The following is a 25,767-nucleotide window of genomic DNA, read 5'->3' on the forward strand; positions in this document are numbered from 1 at the left end:
TTTCTGATGGTATGCTGCGTATGTCATATGAAAGTAAAGATTCTTCTTTATTAATGAAGGGCAGCTCATATACCTAGACAGAAAATAAAGGCAAGTTTGGCACTTTTTGGTCATTTTTCAAGTTCTATTATAGTTCTAATTTCTGTTCTAGGTTTTCTGTATTCTATCGGTATGAAGATGAAAATGATGCCGTTGTAAATATTTGCATTATAAAAGTTCCCCTGAGAAGCAAAACATTAAGACTACCTTTAAACAATGATATTTACATTTATTTTCTGATTAGAAAAGTACAGCTTGTTTTAGGAAATTTATCAAATCCAGAACAGCATGAAGAAGAAAAACACTCCTGAAATTTAACCACCTGGAAATGACAACTAACAACTATTGATATATATATATATATATATTTCCCCCCCCCTCCCCCCCCATATTACGTTAGCTCTCTCCTTGGAGCGTTTAGCAGTTGTTATACCTAATTTGCCCACACTGGTTTGTAATGCCGTCATTATTATTATAGGGAAGTAGATTTTCTGGAATGTTGGAGAACTGAAGAAGCAGTGCTGTTCAGGTTAGGCTCTTTTTCTTTCTCCCGACAGTTGAAGAACTGGCCTTACTGACACTGAGAGAGCCTGGTATTTGCACGGGTTTCCTTAAATGGAAGGCCATCGATTATTAGTGTAAGTTCTTCCTGAATATATCTTTAAGCCATTTTCTTCCATGTTTTAGAGAATCCCAATCCTGAGAGATGCTTTGAGGGAAGAATACAAGTTCACAAACAAGTAGGTTTGGGAAATAGTGAATTCTTTGGGTGCACACATATGTGCGTTTTAACAAAATGAACATTAATATATTTAAAAATAGATACTTTAGAAATAAAGGAGCCTGTTTAAGCTAGAGTTCCCCCCTCCCCAGCTGATTTTACTTTTTTTCCCTGACGCCTATTTCAGAGAACTATGTGGAGCATAATTTATGAAATATATAGTAATAATGAATTTGCATAAGGTGTGAGGGACTTTGGTTGGTCATATGTGTGTGTGTGTGTGTGTATGTGTGTGCACATATCTATATATATAAATATTATTATCATCCTTGCCAAAAATCAGAGTTTCAAAAAAGTGGCTCATTTGATTCAAGTATTATCAAAACCTTTTTTTTATTAAAGATGTCTTATATTATAATACCATAGATGGGTTTTCTCTACCCTTTGGGGAATTAGAAATTAAAAATCCAGGAATAGTATCAAGCATAGTAAAAGTTCAAGAGAAGAGTGAAATAAATTTGTATGTTTTAAAAAAATGTAGTGTGAAAGCTTCCCAACCTCTCCCACCAAGTGTCATTTTGGCCTCAAGCTGAATTAGTTCTCATCTGATTAAATCAGAACCAAATTCTGCTATTTCCTAACTGCTGTGAAGTGCAGATTTTTAAAATGTGTCAAAAAAGCAAGAATTTAAGCCTAGTAGGAAACAGCTCTCTTAAAAGAGAATAATTAGCATTTCATTTATATCATCATTTTACAACTTTGCAACATTCAGAAGTACTCACTGTGTTTATGTAACATGTAATTATTAAGTGCCTGGTCAGAATACCAGCATTCATTTTGAAATTCACATTTCTAAATTTAGATCTATGAAGGCTTGAGAAATCTTTCGGGAGAATGGAACACCACTCGTACCTGTTTTAGTGTTCATTTCTGTCAAATGAGAACGATGATCTCAGGACCATATTTACACTTTTGATTTTTATGTGTGGGGACCAAGAAAGGGCTCAGGTAACACAAACAAGTGGCTAATCCAGGAATTGCTTATTTGAATTTAGGAAGCCACCACAGATGCACATTCATGTACATATTCTCTTTACACAAACACACTCTCAAATAGTTGGGGAGTGAAAACCTGATTTCCCTGGCTGATTACAAATAAAAAGGCCTGAAAAAAATAAATCAATCCAAAGGCCTGTAAGGAGGAAGACGAAGAGGTAACTATAATCGAGAACCCTGTGCAATCCCGTGAGGTTGCTTCTTCTCAGGTATTGTCACCACAGTCCTTACAGGGCAGTGGCACTGAGAGGAGGGCCAAGATGTCAGTGTCACCTGGTGTGATGGTTAATTTCCGTATCAACTTGGCTAGGCCGGGGTGCCCGCTTGTTTGGTCAAACACGAGTCTAGGTGTTGCTATGGGAATATGTTTTAGATGTGATCGATACTTAAATCAGTAGACTTTGAGTAAAGCAGATTACCCTCCCTAACCTTGGTGGACCTCATCCAATCAGTGGAAGACCTTGAGAGAAAAGATTGAGGTCCCCAGATGAGGGAGGGGTTCAGTTCCAGACAGTATTCAGATTCCAGACTGCCACATGGACTCCCACTGGAATTTCCAGCCTCTTGACCTTCCCTGCAGACTTTAGACTTTCTAGGCCCCCCAGTCACACGACCAAGTCCTTAAAATAAATTGGTGGTGGTATATGTATGTGTATGTACACATACATACTACACATACCCTATTGGTTCTGTTTCTCTGGAGAACCCTAATACACCTGGGCACTTGTTAAAATGCACATTCTCCAGTCCCACCCTAGACCTGCATCAGAAACAATGGGAGTGGACTCAGCAGTTTGCCTTTACAAGCCATCCAGCTGATGGCTGATGACCCCCAAGCTTGAGACCCCATGCAGGTAAATGGAAGACGCCTCCTGTTGTAGTTGAAGTTGCGGTTCAGAAAGGTTAATGTGCCCAAAGTCATCCGATCTTGGTGTAGCCAACATTTATTCTTGATGCTTTCAAAAGGATAAAATAGTATTCATGGCTAGCTTAGCAGTCTTGTAATCTGCGTTTAGAGTGCACTGTTGGGATGCTGATTTTCTTAGGAAAAAAAAATCAGGGAACCAGCTATATGTATCTAGTATATGAGAGCAGTGATTCCAAGTCTTGGTAACACCAGGTATCACTTTTATTATTTCATGTGATGAAAGATTTTGTTGATTAAAGAAGCTGTATTTTAAAGTAATAATTATTTTGCGCTAATAGCCGTGCAGAGCTCCTGATTGACGTGAGACCACCAGTACGGCTGCATGAGGTGATATATCCCAGGTAGAAGCAGAGACATTTGATATTTTAATTAGCTTGTAAACCTAAATGTAGAATTTCCATTAAGCATTTTCACTATTGGAAATAGGCAGGGACTTTCATTACTATATTACAGTTTTCCAAAGCATCTGCAGACTCCGTGGTGGAGATCTAGGCCCTGAGGACATTTTCATATGCAGTTGTTGAATGCTGCCATATGATATATTATCAGGACATGAAAAATAAATGTCCAGCTCTTGGTAGTGCATCACTTTCTCAGTCACCAGAATCGATGCACTGGTTTGCGTGTGGCTGTCCTCCAAGCAGTCGGTCAGAGACCCAGAGTCTGCCCTTCCCGACATTCTGCCGTTGTCAAGTGTGACTTCCAGGTTGTCGTGTAAGGGGGAGAACATGGAGGTTTCTAATAGGCAGGATGCCATGTGACGTCCATCGTTTCCATCTCCATTTTGGTGGCTGGTACTCAGTCACATGGCCATACTTAACTTCGAGGGGGACTGGGGAAGATAGTCTGTGTGCCCAGGAATAAGAAGAAATGAGTTTGGTCGTCAGCTGCAGTCTCTGCCACCGGGGGCCTCAGTGCTCTGATATTGGTGGGTTTGTGTTTCTGCCCAGGATGGATTTATGTTCTCTCCTGGTAACCAGAGAAAGGCGCGTGGCAAGAATAGGATTAGGTATAGTTACTACTGAGAGCACCCCACTCTTTCCAAGTCCCTACTAGCCTGTGGGAACAGAGAGAGCCACAAAAGGAATATCACTAAGGGTACTAGCTCTTGCCCAGAGCTTCAGCAGGGACTTTCCACCACCTCTGGGTTTTCATCTAGTTGTATCCAGAGGTCAGTCTGTTAGCAATGCGTTAGTTAGCATCTGCTGCCTGTCATCTTTTCCTCTCCTGCTTCATGTGCATCCCCACCCCTTCTGCCACTGTCTATCTATTCTATTGTTTTTTGTTTGGGTTTTGAATTTTTATAAAAATTCATTTAAGTGAAACAGAGGATATGCCTAAAAGCAAGATCTCAATAGACTAAGAAAAATGTCTCCCCTTATCGCCTGTTTGAATTCACTGCCTTTTGGTCACCTGAAGGCACCCCTGTGCTGCTTCTGTGCCAGAAATACAGACTCGGAATCCATAAGTTGTTATGACAACCCAAGATTTATTTCTCATTCATATTATGACTGTTGCAAGTCAGCTCAAATCTGTTCCACATCTTCTCCATTTTGTGATCCAGGCGGAAGGCAGCTTATCTAGAACATGGGAAAATAGAACTTGGTGGGAGCCCACGATAGCTTTCAGAATTTCTGCTTGAAGTCTCACATGTCCCTTTAATGTTTTATTTTATCTTTATCAGCCAAAGCAAATCACATAGGTAAGCCTGATATCAAAAGGGATAAGGATTATATTCTTCTCATAGGAAGACACACCAGGAAAGGCCGCTAAGAAGGGGAAGCAAATACTTGTGAGTACATAAAGCAATCAGCCACGGTAACATTTCCCCCTGTTTTTAATTACACAAATAGTGAAAAATCATCCAGAACATACTGAAAGCACACAATAAACATTTCCAGTCGTCCCCAAATTCCTCTCACTAGAAATGACTGCTGCTGTTATTATTTTGATATAAATATCTTTAGATGTTTTTTTCTGGGCATTTCTTCTTAATGGAGTCACATGATATATGCTATCCTATCACTTACGTACTGACTTAAAGCTACGCAGTGAATATACACCCATGTCAATAAATCCACATCCACATCCTAACTCATAATGGCTCTTGGATATTCCTCTGTATGAATACGCCATAATTTATTGTTGCACATGTAGATTTTTCCAATTTCACCATTTAATGAAGCGCTTCTATTTAGTGAAGACTTATATTTATAAGTCTCTTATAGGTACATATTTGCACATTTCTCAGACTATTTCTCTTAGGTAAATTCCTAGCAGTGAACTAATTAAAGACATATCTTGTTTAAGGTCCTTTTTGATATATCAGTGACAAATTTTATAGCTTAGTTTTTAAGGCCCACTCTTCCTTTTCCCTCTCCTAAAATGGAGTAGTGTTACCATAGCAATAGAAAAAAAAATCAGTACTCTTCATGGAACTGTCTAATTTGTCTTTGTCTTCATTTTAACTCAGAAAGTTACATTTTGTGCCAAGGTTGGCACATAAAATACCTGTCCAGAATCTCTTGTGAGTTAAGACGTCAGTGCCCTGACGATGACCTCAGCCACCCCTGGTTATCCTGTTTCACAAATTGGCTCCCCTGTTGTCTGCTGGGAAAGGCTTTGTCAGTCACAGTTGCTCATGTAAGTTGCTCTGTCTAGGAAGACTCAGTGACTGATAAGTGTCCCATCAGCCTGTAATTTGGAAAGCAACTGGTCATAAACAAGGCAGTTTCATTAATTTTTAAAAAAAGACCCAGCTCATTGTGGTAGATATATTTGGGGATCTAATTTATTACTCAGGACTGTTTTCTCAGGACTGTTGGAAGGAAGGAGACGAGCTACTGGTGGTCTGGGGTTTTCCGGAGGAGAGGAAGACAGTGAAGTCATGATGAAATGATTACTTTAGTTCTTTCCCCCTTTAGCCCACATTTTAGGGAGAGTCTGCTGTTTTGGAATCTGTCTGAAATCTGGATTCTAAAACTGGTGATTGAATTAAAAGATGGTTCGAGATGGTACAGGTGTAACTTTGGAGGTGTCCACCTGAGGTGAGTGAGGTACTCATGGGGTTGAGATTGGAACACTGTTTTTGGGGTGTGGGGAAGCCGAGAGGAGCAGCGAAAAACATCCTTTCATTACACAGCCACTCAGATGAGGCTGGGGAGCCCTGAAGCCAGATGTAAACAGCGGTGCAGTGGTGCTAACTAATGTGCCAGTGGTGCTAACTAATTGCTTATTCTGTGTGGCAGGAAATACATTTATATTCACACTGTAAAATGCAGAGTCTCACATGGTAACTGGAGCAAGAACCTTTCTACAGCATTTCTGTCTTGCTTGTTTGTTTGCTTTTCCTTAAAGGCAGGGTAGCAAACAGTTGAAACATGAGCTTTAGAAAATGACAGCGTAGGGTTTGAGTGATAGCTGTGCTGCTTTCTGGCTGTGTGACCTAGGCTTGTACCTTTTACCGTCCCTGGGCCTAAGTGTTCTCATTCATAAAATGAGGCCGACTAGCAATACCTACCTGATACACCGCCTAGCACATAGAGGTCAGTAAATGGTTGCTATTTTTAAACATGACGTATAGTATAATTATAATTACTTTCAAAAGGCAATAGTATACTTTAAGGGGTTTGAGTCGTATCATCAATGGCAATTCCACAGCCGTCTGTCATGCACATGGAGATGATATTAACAATAACCTTACATAGTTCTAGTCTTCTTGCTTTTTGTGCTGTAAAAAAAAGTGCAAACTGTAGTATGTCAGCCTCTTAATATGATAAAATGTATTTCTTAATGTATCAGTTCAATGGGATGTTGCTGGACAGAGCGTCCCTTTCCTCCACAAGGTGATTGAGCACCCGCGGTTCGGCCATGTTTTGGCGCCAGCATCCTGAAGACATCACATTGTATCGCAGCCAGCGGAGAAGGGTGAAGCGGAAGGAGCACGGTCAGGGAGTTTTCCACGGGCCTGGCCAGGGCTGGCCCGGCCATGGTGTGTATAGCTTCTCACACTCCAGGGTCTAGAACTAAGTCACGTGGTCACACTTAATGCAAGGAGTGGGGCTGAGAGATAGAACCTGCCTGGGTAGCGACTTCCCCCGCAGCATGACTATATCACAGAAAGGGTGCACAGACAGCCAACCCTGTAACCTGTGCTATGGTTCCATAGCCTGGTCAAGAGAAGGTTTAGATGTTTTTGTCCTTACTATTTTAAAGGAAGAAGTGATAAGATTTGGGTGACGGAGGAGATAAATACGACGAGTAAAGACTGATTTGGGGATTTCAGTTAGTGAATCTAAGTAGGCTGATGATCACACCATGACAGGTAATGGGGTTTGGGGGCGGGTCTGCACTTGGTGGGGAAAAAGACGGGTCTTTTGGGCATAAAGAGTTTGAGGCAACTGAACGACACACCGTGGAGATTTTCCTTAGACTCTTGGACAGACCAGACCTGGAGCTTCAATGGCCATCTTCCCTAAATGAGGACACATGTTACCTGCCTTTTATCTTTCCTGAGTCCATCTTAGTTACATATTGAGTTGTCAGAAACTGATTCTCAGGATTGACCTTCTCTTAAGGATAAGAAATGCCCAACTGAAATGGAGGGAGAAAACTAGGATTTTTTTTGGGTACGTTTTTTAGAATATGTGTTTTCAAGCTCAGGCCGGGCTATACCGTGGTTATGATCTGCCCCATTGCAGCCCAGGGAGAATACAAGAGATTACTTGAGAATGCAGGTCCAGTAAAAAGCCAGGTAAGCCTCCTTATAACATCCTAGATCTGATGTCTGCGAACTTTTTATGGTGTTCTGACTTAAGTTGGCCTCGCCGGGGAACTGGATGACTGGCTGCTTTTACTTAAATACAGAGTTTGTCAACCTCGAATTACAGGAAGGTGTTTTCTTCCAGTCCTCAGATTCTATAAAGAAATGTTGAGGAGATTTCTTTTGATGACACAGCAATCAAAATTATATTCTTCCCCCATAGCTGCTTATGCAGATACCTCACTTAATAATCCAATTTGGGTGAGCATTTCCTGTGGCGTAATTTTCACTTCTTTGGGACTATCTGTATTTAATTCACCACGCCTTCAGTATGAAGCATCTGTGAGTTTCCTGCTGTTAAGGATCTTCCACCATGATGTAAGATGGTGTTCCCAAGCCACCTTCATCTTGGCAAAATCATTTGGTACATATAGTAATCACCCTGCTTTCTCAATCTGCTTGGATTGCTGTAACATAATACCACAGACTGGGCAGCTTAAACTACAGAAATGTTTCTTATACTTCTGAAGGCTAGAATCCAAGATGAAAGTGCCAGCAGACTCAGCTCCTAGAGAAAACCCACTCCCTGGTTTGCAGACAGCCCCCTTCTCCATATGGAGTCACATGGTCTTTCCTCAGTGCATATGCGTGGAGAAACAGAACGCTCTGTCTTCTCTTATAAGGGCACTGATCTGTCATGTGGACCCACCCTCATGAGCTCATCCAAACCAAATCATCTCCCCAAAGCCCTGCCTCCAAATACCATCATAGTAGGAGTTAGGGCTTCAATATAGGAATTTGGGGGGTACACATTCAGCCCGTAATACCTGCCTTTCTGGTTCAGTAGGTTTTACTCTACAAAGAAACTTATTTAGAGGATCTGACAGTCCTTTTCCAATTTCAGATGGAGGAAAGAAAAAGGTGCAGGTTGATCTGCTTTTCTCTTTTCCTGTCATGATAACATTATAGCCTTGTATTCGTTCATTCCTAAACATTTATGGCACATTTAGTTGCCAGGCAGTGAGCTAGGTTCTAGGAATGCAGAGATTTTTCTGACAGGACCAATACCCTCAGGTAGTTTGTGGTTAAAAAAAAAAAATCAAACATCAAACAAATATCCAAGGCAAAGAGCTATGAGAAGAGTTAGCATAGGGCGCAGTGGGGGCCCAGCAAAAGGAGTGATTCCATCTGCCTGAAGATAATGGGTCAGGGATCCTATCCGAGGAGCTTGTGAGCAGTGGTGTCAGTGTTCAGAAGTCAGGCATAGAGGACGGCCATTCAGCTGAGGGCTTAGTGTGGACAGGTAGCTCTGAAGTGACCTGGTGTGTGTGGAAAAGCAAATACGTAGTTCTGCTGACTGGAACTTGAGAATGACTATTGATTTCTGCATTTTAGAAAGATCACTATGACAGGGTATGAAGAACAAACTTAGAAATTTATGTCACGTTTTATTTCTGGACTTGGGCAGTTGGGACGTCTATTTCCATTGGTTTCAACTATGATCACACATCTTTTGAGGATCACTGAGAGTCAGGTCTAGAAGTACATTTATGAGAAAGTGGGAGAGACATGAGTTCCTTTTCTCAGCAGCTCTGCTTTAAACCTTGACCTAAAGAAGATTGAGATCACCAGCCATCCATTCCGTCCCGAGGCACGTATATACCCGCCTGGAAAAGGTCACCGGCTGCCATCAGGTTCTACTGCTTTGACCTCATACTGTTGAGTGATGAACCTTAGATGAGAAAATACAGTACTGGCCCAAGGAAGGTAGTGTGCCTTCCTTTTCTTTCTTCTTTTTCAAGAAGTTTGCTCAAGATACTTAATATGAGTCAGTTTTCTAATCTGTAAAAGAGGAGATAATACCGCCTTGCCTACAGGATGTGATGAGTTGTGTAATTATTTTGAAACCATTAATTTGTTCTAATATGATCAATATATTAGGGCACAACTTGATCATAACATGGGATTTGTGTTTACTTATGTGAGATTTTTGTCTGCAGGAAATTGGGTGAACACAGAAAACTGTACCCAGCTGCCTAGGAATGCACGTATATGAAACTCAGATCCACACGCAGAAATTTACCAGCTGCCTCAGTTCTCTGTATGGGTCGTGAGCCACACCTGCCCACATCTGGTATCACAACTGTTCCTCCAAGTTCAAATAACCCTTCTTCCACCACTTTATAACTCAAAAGCTGCAACCCGTCCAATGCCCACCCACCTCCACAAGTCTACATTGGGCCTTTTTAAAGGTACAATTCTAGATATATCTATATATATCTATAGATATATATAGATATATCTATATGTATATGTATAGATATAGATATATCTATATACATATAGATATATCATTTGTTGTATGTTTTTTACTTCTTAATCGTTTAATATGTATAAAAATATGCTACAGTTTTTATTAGGTTCCTCTATGTCACTGACAAAAGCTTATGAGTGTTGTTCCCTTTGCCCCAATTTTCCTATGAGCCCTGTGGTTTTTATAGTATGGTTTGCCTAACACAGTTATTTTTAAGAATCCCTAGGTCAAGTTATATCAGAACTGACTGTTCTGAAAAGATTAAGTGTTAGGATGCATGTGAGAAAATTCTTGGTACAGTATTGACACATTTTGGGCTTCAGCGTAGACTGATTTTCTCCCATTCATGAAGCTCTTCAGTGGCGGCCAGATCAAATGGAAGAATCGTTTCAGTTGGCGTTATTATGGGTCACACGTCAGTCAGGTGAGGGTACGGGATCCTCCGCAGTGAGCTCCTGCAGCTTGCTCTGTCTGTTCCCTGTACCACGGCACCCCGATGGGATGTGTGCTTCCTTGTACTTAAGTTCTGTGTCCGGCTACAGACCCACCCGCCTGTACGCGACTTGGCATTTGGCCTGGGAGTCCTTGAGGCTGGCTCCCAGTTAGGTTCTGCCGTAGGGGCACTAGAGAAAGGCTGGAAGAAGGCAGAGGGCTTGCTCTTTCCTGTGTATTTGCCGTTCCGCTTTCACTCTGGCAGGGATCGTTCGTTCCAACCCCATTTGTTTTGGCACACCCATTACCAGCTGAGCGTCACCCGCTTCTCAGAAGTCTGTGCCGAGCTCCACAAGAGGCCCTAATTACCCCATCTCTGCCCGGGTCTTCTCTTGGGGTGGTGGTTGCTGCCTTTGGTTCGTATTTCCGCATTATCTCAGTGTTCCCTGTTTACTGTTTCAGTTCTGCAACCCCTATTTCACTGATTCCTTATATCAGATTCTCTCTGGTAAGACATTTGGTGTGGTTCCTGTTTTCCTCCCAGGATCCTCACGGTACAGAATGGAAGGTTAGTAATTACAGAGTCGGTGGGAGGAGTGGTATAAGAGCAAAAGATAGGATGGCTGGTCGGAGGCTAGGACTTGATAGGCCCGACTGAGAAGCAGTAGCCCAGAGATGCTCTGACTAGGATGCTGGACTAGTGCCATTGAGATGGAGAAGTTGGGCCCTGGAACCTCAGCTCTGCCCTTTACTAGTTGTTTCTTCAGTAGCTTATTTAATCCTTTTAAATCTGACGTTCTTCATCTGAAAAAAAAAAAAGAGATATTAGTATCAGTGGATAATGGTCAGGACCAAATGAGATGATGCTTACGAAGAACTTAAGGCAGTGTTTGGTACACGGACAAACTCAATTAAGGGCTTTCCATTTCGGTGCTGCTGCATGAGTCGTCACCCTGGAGTATGCTTTTTTACGTCTATTCAGAACAGTGCTACAGTACTACATGCCGAAACCATGCTCTAAACCTTGGCAGTTCTGCATGGGCACTGACCCGGTTTAACAAATGAGGAGACTAAGGCTCTAAGAATATAAATGACATGCCTGAGGACATATGACTGGTAAATGATAGAACTCAGATTAGAGGGTCGTTTTTTAATATGTGAGACTTTAATACACGTTTCTTTATACAAAAACTGAAAAAAAAATAGATGCTTTGATGATTGAAAATGAGAGAGGAAAGAAGTTTGGCTAGCCATTTGAAGGAGAACTTTATACTTGGAATTATATTTGTACTTTAGAGTATTCAACTTAAACGTTTCGCATTTTGCCTTTAAAGAGAAAAATAAGGTGACTATAAATATAGACGAAATTGTGACTGGCCAAAGGACTACTCTGACATGCAGGGTGGTCTCCAGGAAGCCTGCTGGTTACATTAATGTCCCAATGGCATACTTTTGATTTCTGGGCCAGGCTATGTTTGAATGGCTGCAAGTAGTTTGGTACACTGGCATTTTTAAGTTGTTGGCCTAGAGTTGCTAAATATAGAATCACTGGTTCTGAGGATTGAGTTTCATTGTTATGACCCTTTTTTTCCTGTACTCACCTGTTAGTTTAAGGACCTTTTATTTTTTTTCCTCTTGATAAATAAACTTCAGTTAATCCTTGCTTTAAGAGCACCTGGCAGGGAAAAGTATGAGCTCATAATTAGGAAATGAATGTATGTTTTTTTAAAGGGAATAAGAATTTATATACAAAAAAATCCAATATTGTGTTGCTTTAAATATTGAGCTGTCATAATACATTTAAATTCATCCAGACAACACAGTTTATTGAAAGCTTACTATATGCCAGGCACTGTTCTAAGTGCTTGGACCGATCACTGAACAAATTAAAGATCCCTACCCTTGTGTGTTTCAGTCTTTGGAGGGGAAATACGCCATAAATAATATGCATAATGTATGCATATATCCATGTATATATGGAAATCAGACACGTGCTGTAAATAAAAAAGAATCAGCTGTCAGGGTCAGGAGTCTGCATCGTTAAATGTGGTCAAAAAGGATTAGATTTACATAAAATTATAATGGATATTGCAAAAAGTTTGAATACAACTCAGCAAAGGGTTTTCAAAATGTATTTATTGCTAGGCATAGTTATTTGACCTGTAATTTCTGTATGGGATAGTGAAAAACTGATGATGGCAACACATTGTTTCCAGTCAGATATACACTCTTGTTTTCCTTCTGTAGGTGACAATCCATGGAAATTCCGTGGCATGGTTTCTCCACAGACATGTTAGGTCTAGAATGATCATTAATGTTTGTAATATATTATGATTTATGCAGCTTCTGATTTGATACATTTAATTTGAAAGATTTAGAATAAATTTACTAATATGCTGGCTATAATGCTATGTAACACATCTACAAATGAATTGTTCATAAATTAATGGTTGCTTGTTTATTTTTTATCATTTCTCAGATAGATTTCCTAGGGTCAGTTTTTCAAGAGATGAACAGACTCTTTTTAATGGTGAGTGGGAAAAATCTATTAAATTCATATTTGGCCAAATGTCGGTAAGCCACTGTAGGATTAGGTTTGCAAATTTAATTTGAAATCAATTTCTCCACTTTTCTCTCACCTGCATTGCTAAAAGGACCCATTTTCAACAACCTTTGAAAAATCTGGCAGTCAGTATTCAACTAGTGTTAGAATTTATTCATCAAATATGTTTCGAGCATTTTATTCATTTCACGAATGCATTGGAAAATTTTATCATTCAACTTTTCGGCAAACGTCAACATATATAAATCCAAGTCAAGTCCTATTCTAGCAATACCATTTCAAAGGACTCTGCTTAATACAACTGTTCATTTTTTCTTGTTTGTTTGTGTGTTTTTTTTAATGGAAATAGGAAGTTGTCATTTGACCATGAAACATTCTCTAAGAAATAATACAGTCCAACAAATGCCTTCTGAAGTTGCTTCCTAATTCCTCATTAGTGTACAATTTTAACTATATGTGAGGAAAGGAAGAAGAGAAAAAAGCTAAATCGGGACTCTGTTTACTTTGGTTCCAAAAAGAACTCTAGCTCCCCTTTGCCCCAGCATATAGCCAGTATAACACACTCGTGCAGAAGAACTGCTTTGGAACAGATGCGCACGTTCGCTCCGTCCTGTGCCATCACTCCAAGGGAGTGAAAAGGGATAAAGGAACTGATGTCAACTGAGGAACTGTTTGGTTGTAAGGACCTGTGCTAGGGCCAGTGATGATAAGATCATGGCTAATGCAGTGCTGACTCTGCTCTGAGCTCTACACAGGGCATCATTGTCATGTGTCATCCACATTGAATGCTTTGAGGTGGGTGGCTGACACTGTCCCCATTTTACACGTGAGGAAACCAGGGCATACGGACTCATAAGTCTGCTTAAGAGTATGAGTTTTAATGAGTTTGGCTGGGTTTTAAACTGTGCTTTTTCGCTACATTTGGCCAAATATGTATTAATAGATTTTTCCCACTCACCATTAAAAAGAGAAGATGTGTTAGTCTCTTGAAAAACTGCCCCTAGGAAATCTATTTGAGAAATAATCAAAATGCAGGACTGTGACAGAGTTTCTCGCTCCTTCCTGTATCCTGGAAATGCTCTCTATTACTTACTTACCTTAGAGAAAACTTTCTGCAGTAGTCTTTTATTCTATCATGACTCATTTTTTCTCTTCTTTCTCTCACTCGGCACTGACATCATACTATACATTTGTTTGTGGATTTATGTAGAATGTTTTTTAATGGTGGCAGAAGCTTTAATTTGCTGCTTATCCTCAGCACTGAGAATAATACCTGGCTTCCCGTAAGCATTAAATATTTACTGAATGAACATACGAATCCACTTAAATCTACTACTTCAGGCTGCTCAGGCCTGTGCTTGCTTTGCCGGATATTCTAAGAATCAAAGGCTACCACCCCTGCCTATGCCGGGCAGGGCGCTTTTGATCCCTCAAGAATTCACTGCCCACTTCACAGAAACAGGGCCAGTGGCTGTCAAGCCCTTATCAGGTTTCTAATAGGATTTCTAGCCCTGAACTCTTTTGACCACCATGAAGTACAGCTGGGATGTCCTTGTGTATTGAAATTGTTCTTACAGTCCCTGAAATGCTGAGGAAAGCCAGGTTAAAAACCCCTCATTTTGTCTGTAAAACTAACTGGGAGACTCAGATCATTCAGTCCTAATATCTGTGAAAGTAAGTCATCTCGAGAATCAGAGAAAACTGAACCAGCACATTTATTTCAATAAATAAGAGTGAGTGTAGCAATCTAATGCAAATGATTTGATAGTGCCACATGCCCCATAAAACCTGTAAAAGAAAACCAAGATATCGAAACTCGGTCTCTTTTTATTTCTCTTCCTTGGAAAGCTTGAACCTAATACTAAGTTTGTTTTCAGAATAGAAAACATGAAAGGCAAGCTGGTATACTCCTCCGGGGCCCTTCGGGATTAGAGTAGCATCGTTCAGGGACCTCATCTCCAGCAGGGTCTCTACTTTGTCATCCTTTCTGCTGCTGAGATGATCTCCAAACTCTTGCCTACAACTTTGATCGGATGATACAAACCATTGGTGTCTCAGCTGCATCTGGCACCAGGTCTGTTTTCTGGGACCTGGATGTGTTTTCCATTTGTCACCAGCATTTCAAAACTGGGGCATTTCACATTAAAACTTATATTTCCACTTCTAGAAATATCAGGAGTTTTGGCCCTACTTGACCTACATACTGTTAGGACCGAACACTGGGCTAAAGTTGAATGGTGGCTGCCCCTTCATGCGGGCCTGAAATCTCTGGTTTCTCCTAGTCTTCCCCACTGCCTAGTGGGGCCCACACTTGCTCCCCTCAGTTACTTGCCCGCTTCTTACGTAATTTGGGCAGTAACTGGTTCAAGGTGAGCTTAGAAAGACGAGACTCTTGGTTGGTCATCACCTCATGCCTTTGCTCTCTTCTCAAGATGCAGTGCTACTTTCTATAGAAATGCTCAGGTTCCACAAGGGTGGACAGACTGATCAAAGCCCGTGGGAAAGGCTCAAAGAGCTGATTTGGGGACTGGCTCGTTTCTCTATTTCTGCTGAGACGGGAAGATTTGATTCAATGTCTGTGCGATCAAAGAAGGTAGACTGAAGCCTTCTCCTTCCTGAGCTCTTCCCGTCAGGAGGACGCTCTCGGTAGACTTTCATCGTGCAGTGCTAATAACTAGAGCCAGCACCGCTATCATGTCTGCAGCGGGCTGAATGCCTTGACAGTCCTCTTTCTGCCCTCCCACTCCTTTTGATTTTCCACACTCTTCTCCTTTTGCAGCCCATTTTAGTTGTCTTTTATGTACGCCAGTGGATAGAAACCTTAACGTCAGCACCATTAAATCAGTACCTACAAAAAAAATCTAGAAACGCTAAACTCTGCCAGGAAGTACGTTCCAATTAGTACTGATAAAAGTACCATGAGCTGAAACAAAAGTGACTTTAGCAAGAAGGAAAGACAAAGATACGAATGCTCTGGCACACTTGGAATATGCAGAGTCCGGAGAATGAAGCTTCCTTGTTAAGTGGATTTGTAACTATTCCTGCAAGATAGGTTCCCTTATTTTTTAATGTAGCTCACCGGTTGAAAGCAACATGAGTGTTTCTTTGTCAAGGTATTTGTGTGGTGGATGTTTGTTTGTTTGTTTGTTTTTGGTATACAATATTTTATTAGTTGTATTAGTTTCAGGTATACAATATAGTTCGACAGTTTTATGCCTTGCAATGTGATGACCCCACTAATTCTAGTCATCATCTGTCACTGTGCAAACTTATCACAGTATTAGTGACTATTCTCCCCTCACCTTTACACCCATCCCCCACCCCCCTCGCCTCTGGCCTCTTGCTATGAATCTGTTTTTGGTTTGTTTGTTCTTTTGTTTTGTTTTTTAAGATTCCGCATATAAGTGAAACAATATGGTATTTGCCTTTCTCTGAATTATTTCACTTAACATAATACCCTCCAGGTCCATCCATGTTGTCGCAAATGGCAAGGTTTCATTCTTTTTTTGTTGCTGTGTAATATTCCATTCTGTGTGCGTGTATACATATCATCTTGGAAGGTTGTATGTTTCTAGAAATTTATCCATTTCTTCCAGATTGTCCAATTTGTTGGCATATAATTATTCATAGTGTTCTTTAATTATCCTTTGCATTTCTATGGTTTTATTTGTATTCTCTCCTCTTTCATTTCTGCTCTTTCTCTTTTTTCTTAGTTTTGCTAGAGGCTTGTCAATTTTATTTATCCTGTCAAAGAACCAGCTCTTAGGTTCATTGATCTTTTCCATTGTTTTTCTGTTTTCTGTTTCATTTATTTCCACTCTGATCTTTATTATTTCCTTCCTTCTAAATATTTTTGGGTTTTATTTCTTCCTCTTTTTCTGGTTTCTTTAGGTGTAAATTTAGATTGTTTATTTGGGATTTTCCCTGCTGCTTGAGGTAGGCCTTTATAGCTATAATCTCTAACTGCTTTTGCTGCATCCCATAAATTCTGTATGGTTTTGTTTTATTTTAGTTTTTATCAAGGTAGTTTTTGATTTCCTGTTTGATCCATTGATATTTGGCAGCTTGTTGTTTACTCTCCATATTTCTGTTTTTTTTTTCCAGTTTTCTTCTTGTAGTTGGTTTCTAGTTTTATGCCATTGTGGTCAGAAAAATATGCTAGATATAATTCCAATCTTCTTGAATTTCTTGAGGCTTGCTATGTGGCCTAGTATGTTATCTATCCTGGAAAATGTTCCATGTGTAGTTTAGAAAAACATGTAATCTATAGTTTTTGGATTAAATGGTCTATAAATATCTATTAAGTCAAACTGGTTTAATGTAGCATTTAAGACCATTATTTCCTTTTTAATTTTCCATCTGGATGGTCTATCCATTGAGGTAAGTGGAGTATTAAAGTCCTCAACTATTATCATATTACTGTTATTTCTGCCTTTTTGTCCATTAAAATTTGCTTTATATATTGGATGCTCCTATGTTGGGTGCATAGTTTACAATTGTTATATACTCTTCTTGGATCGACCCTATTAAAATTATGTAATGTCCTTCTTTGTCTCTTTTTAACTTATTTGTTTTAAAGTCTATTTTGTCTGTTATGAGTATGGCTACCCCAGCTTTCTTTTCATTTCTATTTGCATGGAATATCTTTTTCCATTCACTTTCGATCTGAGAGAGTCTTTCGATCTGAAGTGAGTCTCTTGTAACAGCATATAGATGGGTCTTGTCTTTCTTTAATCCATTCTGCCACCCTATGTCTTTTAATTAGAGCATTTAGTTGATTTACATTTATAGTAATTATGGATAGGTATGTGCCTTTGCCATTTTGTTAGTTGATTTTTGGTTGTTTTCATTATTTTCTATTCCTTTCTTCTGCTCTTGACCTCCTCCCTCTGGATTTGTTGGTTTTCTGTAGGATTTTGATTGAATTCATTTTTTGTATATTTTTGTATGGTTTTGGTTTATGGTTACCATGAGATCCATATATATATATCTATATCTGTAGCATTCTATTTTAAGCTCATAGTCATTTAAGTTCAATCGCATTGAAAAGCAGTACATTTTTACTCTGCCTTCAACTATTTGTTTTTGACATCATGTTTTGTATCTATTGTATTTTTCTCCTATTATTTATTATAGTGATAGATAATTTTGCTACTGTTGTCTCTTCACCTTCACATTAGTTTTATAAGTGGTTGATTCACTGTGATTATTGTGTATTTGCCTTTACCAGTGACATTTTTTTTTCTTCCTTGGCAGTTTCTTATATTTGGTTATAGCCTTTTCTGCATAAAAGAACACCCTTTAACATTTCTTGTAAGACCAGTTTAGTAGTTGTGAACTCCTTTAGTTTTTTTGTTTGTCTGGGAAGCTCTTTACCTTGCCTTCAATTCTGAATGATAACCTTACCCGATATAGAATTCTAGGTTATAGATTCCCTTTTTTCAGCAGTTTAAATATTTTCTTCACTCCCTTCTGGCATGTAAAGTTGCTTCTGAGAAATCAGCAGATAGCCTTATAGGATTTCCCATCTCTGTGACTTGTTTCATTCTTTCTGCCTTTAAGATTGTCTTTTTGTCCTTAACTTTTGCCATTTTTAATTATAATATGCCTTGGTGTGGGTGTCTTTGAATTCATCCTGTTTGGAACTCATTGTGCTTTCTGGACCTGGATGTTTGTTTCTTTCCCCAAATTAGGAAAATTTTCAGCCATTATTTCTTCAAATAGTCTTTCTCATCCTTTCTTCACCTTCTGGAATCCCTATAATGCAAAGGTTAAAGCACTTGATATTATCCCAGAAATCTCTTATACTATCCTCATTTAAAACAACTTCTTTTTTCATTTTGCTGTTCTGATTGGGTGTTTTCCACTAGTCTGTCTTCCAGGTCTATAATCCATTCTTCTGTATTAACTAATCGGCTGTCGATTCCTTCTGATCTTCACTTTAGTTACTCTTTTCTTCACCTCTGATTGGCTCTTTATTACATTTTTCTCTCTTTCTGTTGAACTGTTCTGCTTTCAAGTTTGTTTAACATCCTTACGACTGTTTCTTTGAATTGTTTATTAGGCAAATTAGCTCCATTTCATTAGGGTTTTCCTCTGGAGTTTTATTCCTTCATTTGGGACATATTTTTCTGTCTCCCCATTTTGTTTGGCTTTCTGTGTTGGTCCCTATGAATTGGACTGAATAGCCATCTCTACCAGTCTTGAAAAAGTGGTCTCTGTGTAGACTGTAGAATAGCTTTGATGGGCTTGTTGTAGTAGTAGCTGGCACATGTGGTATGTTGCCTGGCCTAAAGGAGTGGGTTCCAAGTCGGGTAGCCTGGTGTATGCATGCTTCCTTGCCCTTCTAATCCAAATGTGGCTACCTGGCATAGACATAGATGGAGCTGCTCCTGGCATGCCTAGTTGCTTTAACTGTCTGTTGTTAGAGTAGGGTGTGAGCAAGGCTGCTTTGTGTGCTAGCATTTCAATGAACTCTACCTGCTTTCTGGGTGTGGGCAGTCTTGTCTGCTAGTAAAGATATACTTCACTATTCTGCACCCCCACTCTGGGGCAGTGCAGCATCTCGCGAGCTCAGCCATGCCCCACTCACTCCACACAGGCAGCCCTGCTTTAATTGTCTGCCTTCAGAGTGTGGTTTTGGGGGGCGGGGGGCATCCTTGGTGTCTGAGTCTCAATGCCCTTTCTCAGAAATGGGCAGCCTTGCCTGAGCACACAGCAACACCCTACTCACTCTGCAGGGGTTAGTCCTGCGTGTGGGTACCGCAGTTTTGCTAGTTCTGCACTTTCGTCAGGTGGGGCAGCCCCTTTATGTACATACTTTCTCTGGACAGGGTAGCCCTGCAAGCAGGTACCGCAGTGTTTTGCAAGCTTCGCAGTCTGTCCAGGAAAGGGAAGCCCTGCATACTCACGTAGCTCAGTGGGTGTGTGAAGCAGCACCCTAACATACCTGCTAGATCCATCTCCAGGTGAGGGGTTCCTTGTATGCATACTATAACGCCCACCTGTTCCTGCTAGTGGAGTGGAGTGGCTGGAATGCACTACAGCACCCTACAGGTCGGCCAGAGAACCTGGGTGAAGCTCCCACCTACTATCCATTTGCAGGGGAATCATAAACAGCGGCACTCACCGCTTCCTCTGAACCTGGGTTGTTCCCTCAGCTCCCAGAGAGCTCTCACAGTTCCCCCACCTTTCTCTTTGTGGTCTCACTCTCTTGCTTGTTGTGTCAAAACTGTGAAACTCACAGCTCACAGCTGTCTCAGGAGGAATTGCTCTAAATATAGGTGTACATGGGGTATGTTCATGGGAGGGGGTGAACCCAGCCTCCGCCTACGCTCCCATCTTGGACCGACCCACCTTGAGAAATTGGATTTTAATTGCTGTCTTCTCCTAGCTGCATTTCTTTGGGATGCCATAGTGTTTGCACTGCATGTGTATGTCCTCTGTACTATCAGAGAAATCACTGGGGCCTATGTTAGAAAAATCCATGGCAACTTCCCATGAGCTTCAGAGAGATGATTTGATTGGCTGTGCTCAGATCAGAGTCTTACATGGATATAATAGACTTGGAAAACTTTCACGTACTGGGTATGTGTTTTTGTTAAGTTTAAAATGCTGTTCTCCTTTTTACCCAACTAACTTCTGCTTATCCTTTAAAATTCAAGACGCTTTTTAGAGTTCCCACCCCCTCCCATATCTGAGGTAGATCTGCCTTCTCTTGGCTCCCAGAATATCATCCTCTAATACACTATCTCATGATCCATGTCTTGTTTCTACCAGATTCCGGGCAGTGTCTCCTTATAAGAGTATCTGTTTCTTTTATCTGTTTACCCTCAGTGCCTTGCACATAACAGGACTTCAGTATATAATGACTGAATAAATGAGTAATCAGATGAATGCCTAGATGAATAAATGTATTTTTTAGTTATTGCTGAGTTAACATCATTTCTGAATTTTATATATGATTGGATTAAAATATATCTTCTGGTATATCTTCGCTTATCCCTTTACTTTCATTTGATGTGATGGCATATCCTAATTTTAGGTTCTAATATATGCTATGTTTTACTTTAAAATAAATACGAAGCATTTTTTCTTTCAAATTGCTAATTGGAGTGTTTTATGAAAAACATGCAGTGTTGAATGAAGGGGCTTGGCCCGAATGGAAGTGTGGGTAAAGCGGAACCTTACTAACATAGTGTCAGGTGTGTCTACACCAGCACCGAGGAACCTGATAGAAGTTGTTCTTACTTCTAGGCTGTCTTTCCGGTAAGAAGATGCCTGGAGACAGCTTCTTCACTGATCAGGAATGTTCCTAGGAAGGGACAGAAACACCTCGGGCTCTGAATCCGTGGGTTTAATCCACCTCATGGACATCTTTTTTTACTGCATGTTTTAAAAATTCAAATTCCGAATGCCCTTTAGAGGAGGCATGAACCTTCGGGAGCCAGAAGGTAACTGTCTAAATTCTGATGACGTTTACTCCCTCCACTCTTGTTGTCTCTCTAGTTTACATTGTACTCTTGGTACCTCTGCCAACGCGGTTTAAGGACTTGCCCAAGCCTCCTGCCTTTCAGTTCACTACAACCTCATCATCTTGTAGGCACCTTGGCAATTGTTCATCTCTACTATCAACAATAAAGATATTTGGAAAAAAAACCATGATTTAAAATGAGAGCTTTTGAGTGAAAAAGTCTCAAAAAGCAAAGACCTTTTTCTTAAGGCAAATATTTATTGAACTGAAACATTAAAGAATGCATGTTGTTTTTGTTGATGGCCTCATGCATCAGAGCTTTGTTTTCTGTGTTACTCTAAAAGCCCGGCAGCTTAAACCCAAGTCTTAAATATGCTTAATGAAAGAGCCCTGGCTCTGGGGGTTATACAGATAAAATAGTTTCAAAACCCCACCACACCTGTAAAAATACTCCAGAAGGTAAAGCCATGTTAGAAGTTTGCTTTTAGCTTTTAGCACATAGAGGACACAAAGTAGCTATAAATCTTCCTTTAAACTTGTGCTATCAGTGCTGAATTTTCACTCCATAGATTGACATTACTAGATAAAATGTAGACTCTAAAAATATAATATATGCTGTAGAATTATTTCTGTTTAGTAAATATTATGGTATAATGTGTATGGGATGAAACAACTGCTGAAGCTCATGGGAAAACTACATGATCTGCTAAGATACATGTCAAAGTATGTGTTTGGAAGGAATATTAAAATGTCTTTCATTCATTCATGTATACGGCATGTGGTTCTTCCTCTTGCTGATCAGTAATCCTTCGTTATCTCAGACAAGTGAGGAACACTGGAGATTGTGACTTCCAGAGAAGTTGTTTCTGTTTTCTCTTTAGTAACTCACTACCTCTGCTCTCTCCCCCACCTCCCCATAAAGAACCACCCGAACAAAAATACAACCACAGGAAAACACTATATTTTGAAATTATAGGAAAGAGAGACAACAAGCTTATTACCGTCCATTGTATAAAAGCCCTTTCAGTACTTGGAAGACTGTAAGACACTGAAGAAAGAAGAGGACACAGATAAATGGAAGGATATACCGTTCTCATGGATACGATGAATTAACTTCGTTTAAATGTCCATACTACCCAAAACAATGTACAGATTCAGTGTAATCCTATTAAAATACCAATGGCATTTTTCACAGAACTAGAATAATGCCAAAACTTATATGGAAACAAAAAAGACCCTGAATAGCCACAGCAATCTTGAGAAAGAAGAACAAATTTGGAGATATCATGCTACCTGATATCAAATTATACTATAAAACTATAGAAATCAAAACAGCATGACACTGGCATAAAAACAGACACACAGATCAATTGAACAGAATAGAGAGCCCAGAAATAAAACCACACCTATATGGTCATTTAATCTATGACAAAGGAGACAAGACTATACAATGGGGTAAAGACAGTCTATTTAGGAAGTGGTGCTAGGAAAACTGGACAGATAACATGCACAAAAATGAAAATGGACCACCTTTTTCCACCATATACAAGAATAAACTAAAAATGGAATAAAGACTTAAGTGTAAGACTCCAAACCATAAAACTCCTTTGACATCTTTTATTTATTTATTTATTTATTTATTTATTTATTTATTTATTTATTTATTTATTTCTATTTGGTATGTCTCTTCAGGCAAGGGAAACAAAAGAAAAAAATAAACAAATGGGACTACATTGAACTAAAAATATTTGCACAGTGAAGGAAACTATCAACTAAACAAAAAGACAGCTTACTGAATGGGAGAAGATATTTGCCATTGATACACCCAATAAGGGTTGATATCCAAAATATATAAGGAACTCATACAACTTAAAACCAAAAAGACAAACAATCCCATTTTAAAAAATGGGCAAAGGCCTGAATAGATGGAATTTCTCAAAAGAGGGCATACACATGGCCAATAGATATATGAAAAGATACTCAACATCACTAAAAACAAGAGAAATGCAAATTAAAACCACAATGAGATATCACCTCACACCTCTCAGAATGGCCATCATCAATCATCAATAAATTAACAAACAATGTTGGTGAGGATGTGGAGAAAAGGGAACCCTTGAGCACTGTTAGTGGGATTGCAAATTGGTGCAGCCACTATGGAAAACAGTATGAAGTTTCTTCAAACAATTGAAAATAGAACTACCTTATGACCCAACAATTCCATCTCTGGGTATTTTTACGAAGAAATACAAAACACTAATTTGAAAAGATATATGTACCCCTATGTTTATTGCAGCATTATTTATAATAGCCAAGATATGGAAGCAACCTAAGTGTCCATCGATGGACAACTGGATAAAGAAGAGGTGGTACATATATACAGAGGGTGCCAAAAAAATGTATACACAATTAAAAAAAAACACCTGTATTAAAACTGTAATACTCACTATATACTGATAACAAAAGATGTGAAAACAAGTCATGTGTATACATTTTTGGCACCCCCCCCCCGCCCCCCGTGCAATGGAATGTCACCATCTATTAGCAACAACATGGATGAACCTAGAGGGTAGTATGCTGTGAAATAATTCAGACTGAGAAAGACAAATCCCATATGATTTCACTTATATGTGGGATTTAAAAACCAAAATAAATGAACAAACAATACAGAAACAAACTCATAAATAGAGAACAAATTGATGGTTGCCAGGTAGGAAGGGGTTTGGGGGAATGGGTGAAAAAGGTGGAGAGATTAAGAAGTCCAACCTGCCAGTTATAAAAATGGGGATGTAAAGTCCAGCATAGGGAATATAGTCAATAATGTTGTAATAACTGTGTGTGATTGTCATATGAGTAGTAGATTTATTGGAATTATCACTTCCTAGAACACCTGAAACAAATATAATATTGTATGTCAATTATAATTGAAAAAATTTTTTAAACTTTCTTAACCTTGTAGTTTTATCTTTTCACTACACTCTACTTCTGACATACGTATTTAATGAAAATTAGGACTATAAAATTTTCTTTCATAAGAAAGAAAATTATCCAATCTCCAATGAATTTTATTCTTTGATTCTGATGAGTTCTTTGGATTTTTCATTTTGAAAACCAATCTTCTGACCCAAATTTCTGATATCTCCTCTCTAATAAGTCACTTCGATAGATTATGTTGGGAAAGGACTGTAAAGAGCCATCTAGTCCCAGGGTTTTCTGTTGGTTTTTGTTTTTACCTTGGCATGTGCTGGTGAAATATATCAACGGAAACATGAAATCCGGGAAATTATGAACTAAAGGGTTTGTGTGTTTGTGCAGAGGGTCTATAACTTTTGTTAGATTCTTTAAAGTGTTGGTGTGTCCTAAAAAGTTAAGAATAAACAATCCCTCCCTCCATCATTTTACCTTGAATGCTTTTACAGCTTACCTGAGAGCTATGGTTAACAGCCTTTGGCTATCCAGTCTCGCAGTAGTATAATGTGTCTCACAGTCAGCCAAAGCAAATTGCTACCAGTAACAGATGCGTAAGGGGCCTGATGTAGTGTTTCCACATAGCGCGGTCAGGAGAACTGTCTTGGACATCGTGGCCAAATAGACAGAAGTGTATCTGAAATGTCCAGAACCATTTGGGTATCATTTTCATGCCCCTAAGAGTATTGGGGCAGAGGTAGGAAATACCGGAAATGAATGGGTATTCTGCCAGTAGGACACAGGTCTTTAAATTTAAAAGGGGAAATATTTATCTTAAGATCCGAAGTAGTACATATCCGGTTGAAGTGGTATAACCATCTGAGGGGACATGAAAGGCTCTAAGATGGTTTGAAAATTAGTAATGTGACTTGAAATCTTAGGAAGCTGGTTATGTGACCACCTACTTTACTTTGAAGTTCCTCGTCGATTAGAAATAGAGCTCAGGAATTTCTAACAACAGTCCAGGGAGTAGGCTTGTCAGAATGAACAGTGGTGTTCATTAGCTGGAAAAGTAGTAATTATCTTTTTAAACCAAAGTTTTAAATCAAATATAGAAATATTTAAGAGAGTCAAAAGTAACATAAGATGCTTTTGTGTTGAAAAAGAATCTGGTTGTTTAAAGAGAATTTTGTCTGATAGAGTAACAGATCAGCCTCGTAATTCCAATTTAAAATGCATAAATTGAGTAATTGATTCAGACTTGTGGTTTTAGGTTGAAATATTACTAAATTGATCTACAGTGTTGGAATATTTAAAAAGAACTTGATTCAGTATATTTATAAATTTAATTTATTTGATTTAAGAGATTTATTTAATTACTCAGGAAGGTTTTAAGTCAGACAATTGAAGTACTTAAAGGAAATCAAATACATTAAATTTATAAATGAATTTTAAAATGTTTGAAGAGCTTTAATTAACTGTTTATAAATGGAACTAAATATTCCTCTACGTTCCCTTAAAAGCAATTGGTAAAATTTACTAGATTATAAATACAATTAAATTTGTAAGCTG

The 25,767-nt window shown here is 39.2% G+C and overlaps 1 long non-coding RNA gene across 5 annotated transcripts in view; it reads left to right on the forward strand.

Annotated features, from left to right (window-relative positions):
• The first annotated feature begins 430 nt into the window (after window positions 1–430).
• LOC109458618 (uncharacterized) overlaps window positions 431–25,767 on the forward strand; it is a 30,171-nt gene continuing 4,834 nt past the window's right edge. Inside the window, exons 1-5 of one of the 5 annotated variants that reach the window (XR_012495690.1) lie at window positions 431–2,670; window positions 4,429–7,497; window positions 9,097–9,273; window positions 9,507–9,758; window positions 21,072–22,355. This is a non-coding gene — a long non-coding RNA (uncharacterized LOC109458618). Of the gene's footprint in view, window positions 7,498–9,093; window positions 9,274–9,506; window positions 9,759–21,071; window positions 22,357–25,767 lie in introns of those variants that run through there. The other 4 variants (XR_012495689.1, XR_012495688.1, XR_002139263.2 and 1 more) reach the window with 4 other exon arrangements.

The sequence above is a fragment of the Rhinolophus sinicus genome, linkage group LG04 (genome assembly GCF_036562045.2).
Source record: "Rhinolophus sinicus isolate RSC01 linkage group LG04, ASM3656204v1, whole genome shotgun sequence".
NCBI classification, from domain to species: Eukaryota; Metazoa; Chordata; class Mammalia; order Chiroptera; family Rhinolophidae; genus Rhinolophus; species Rhinolophus sinicus.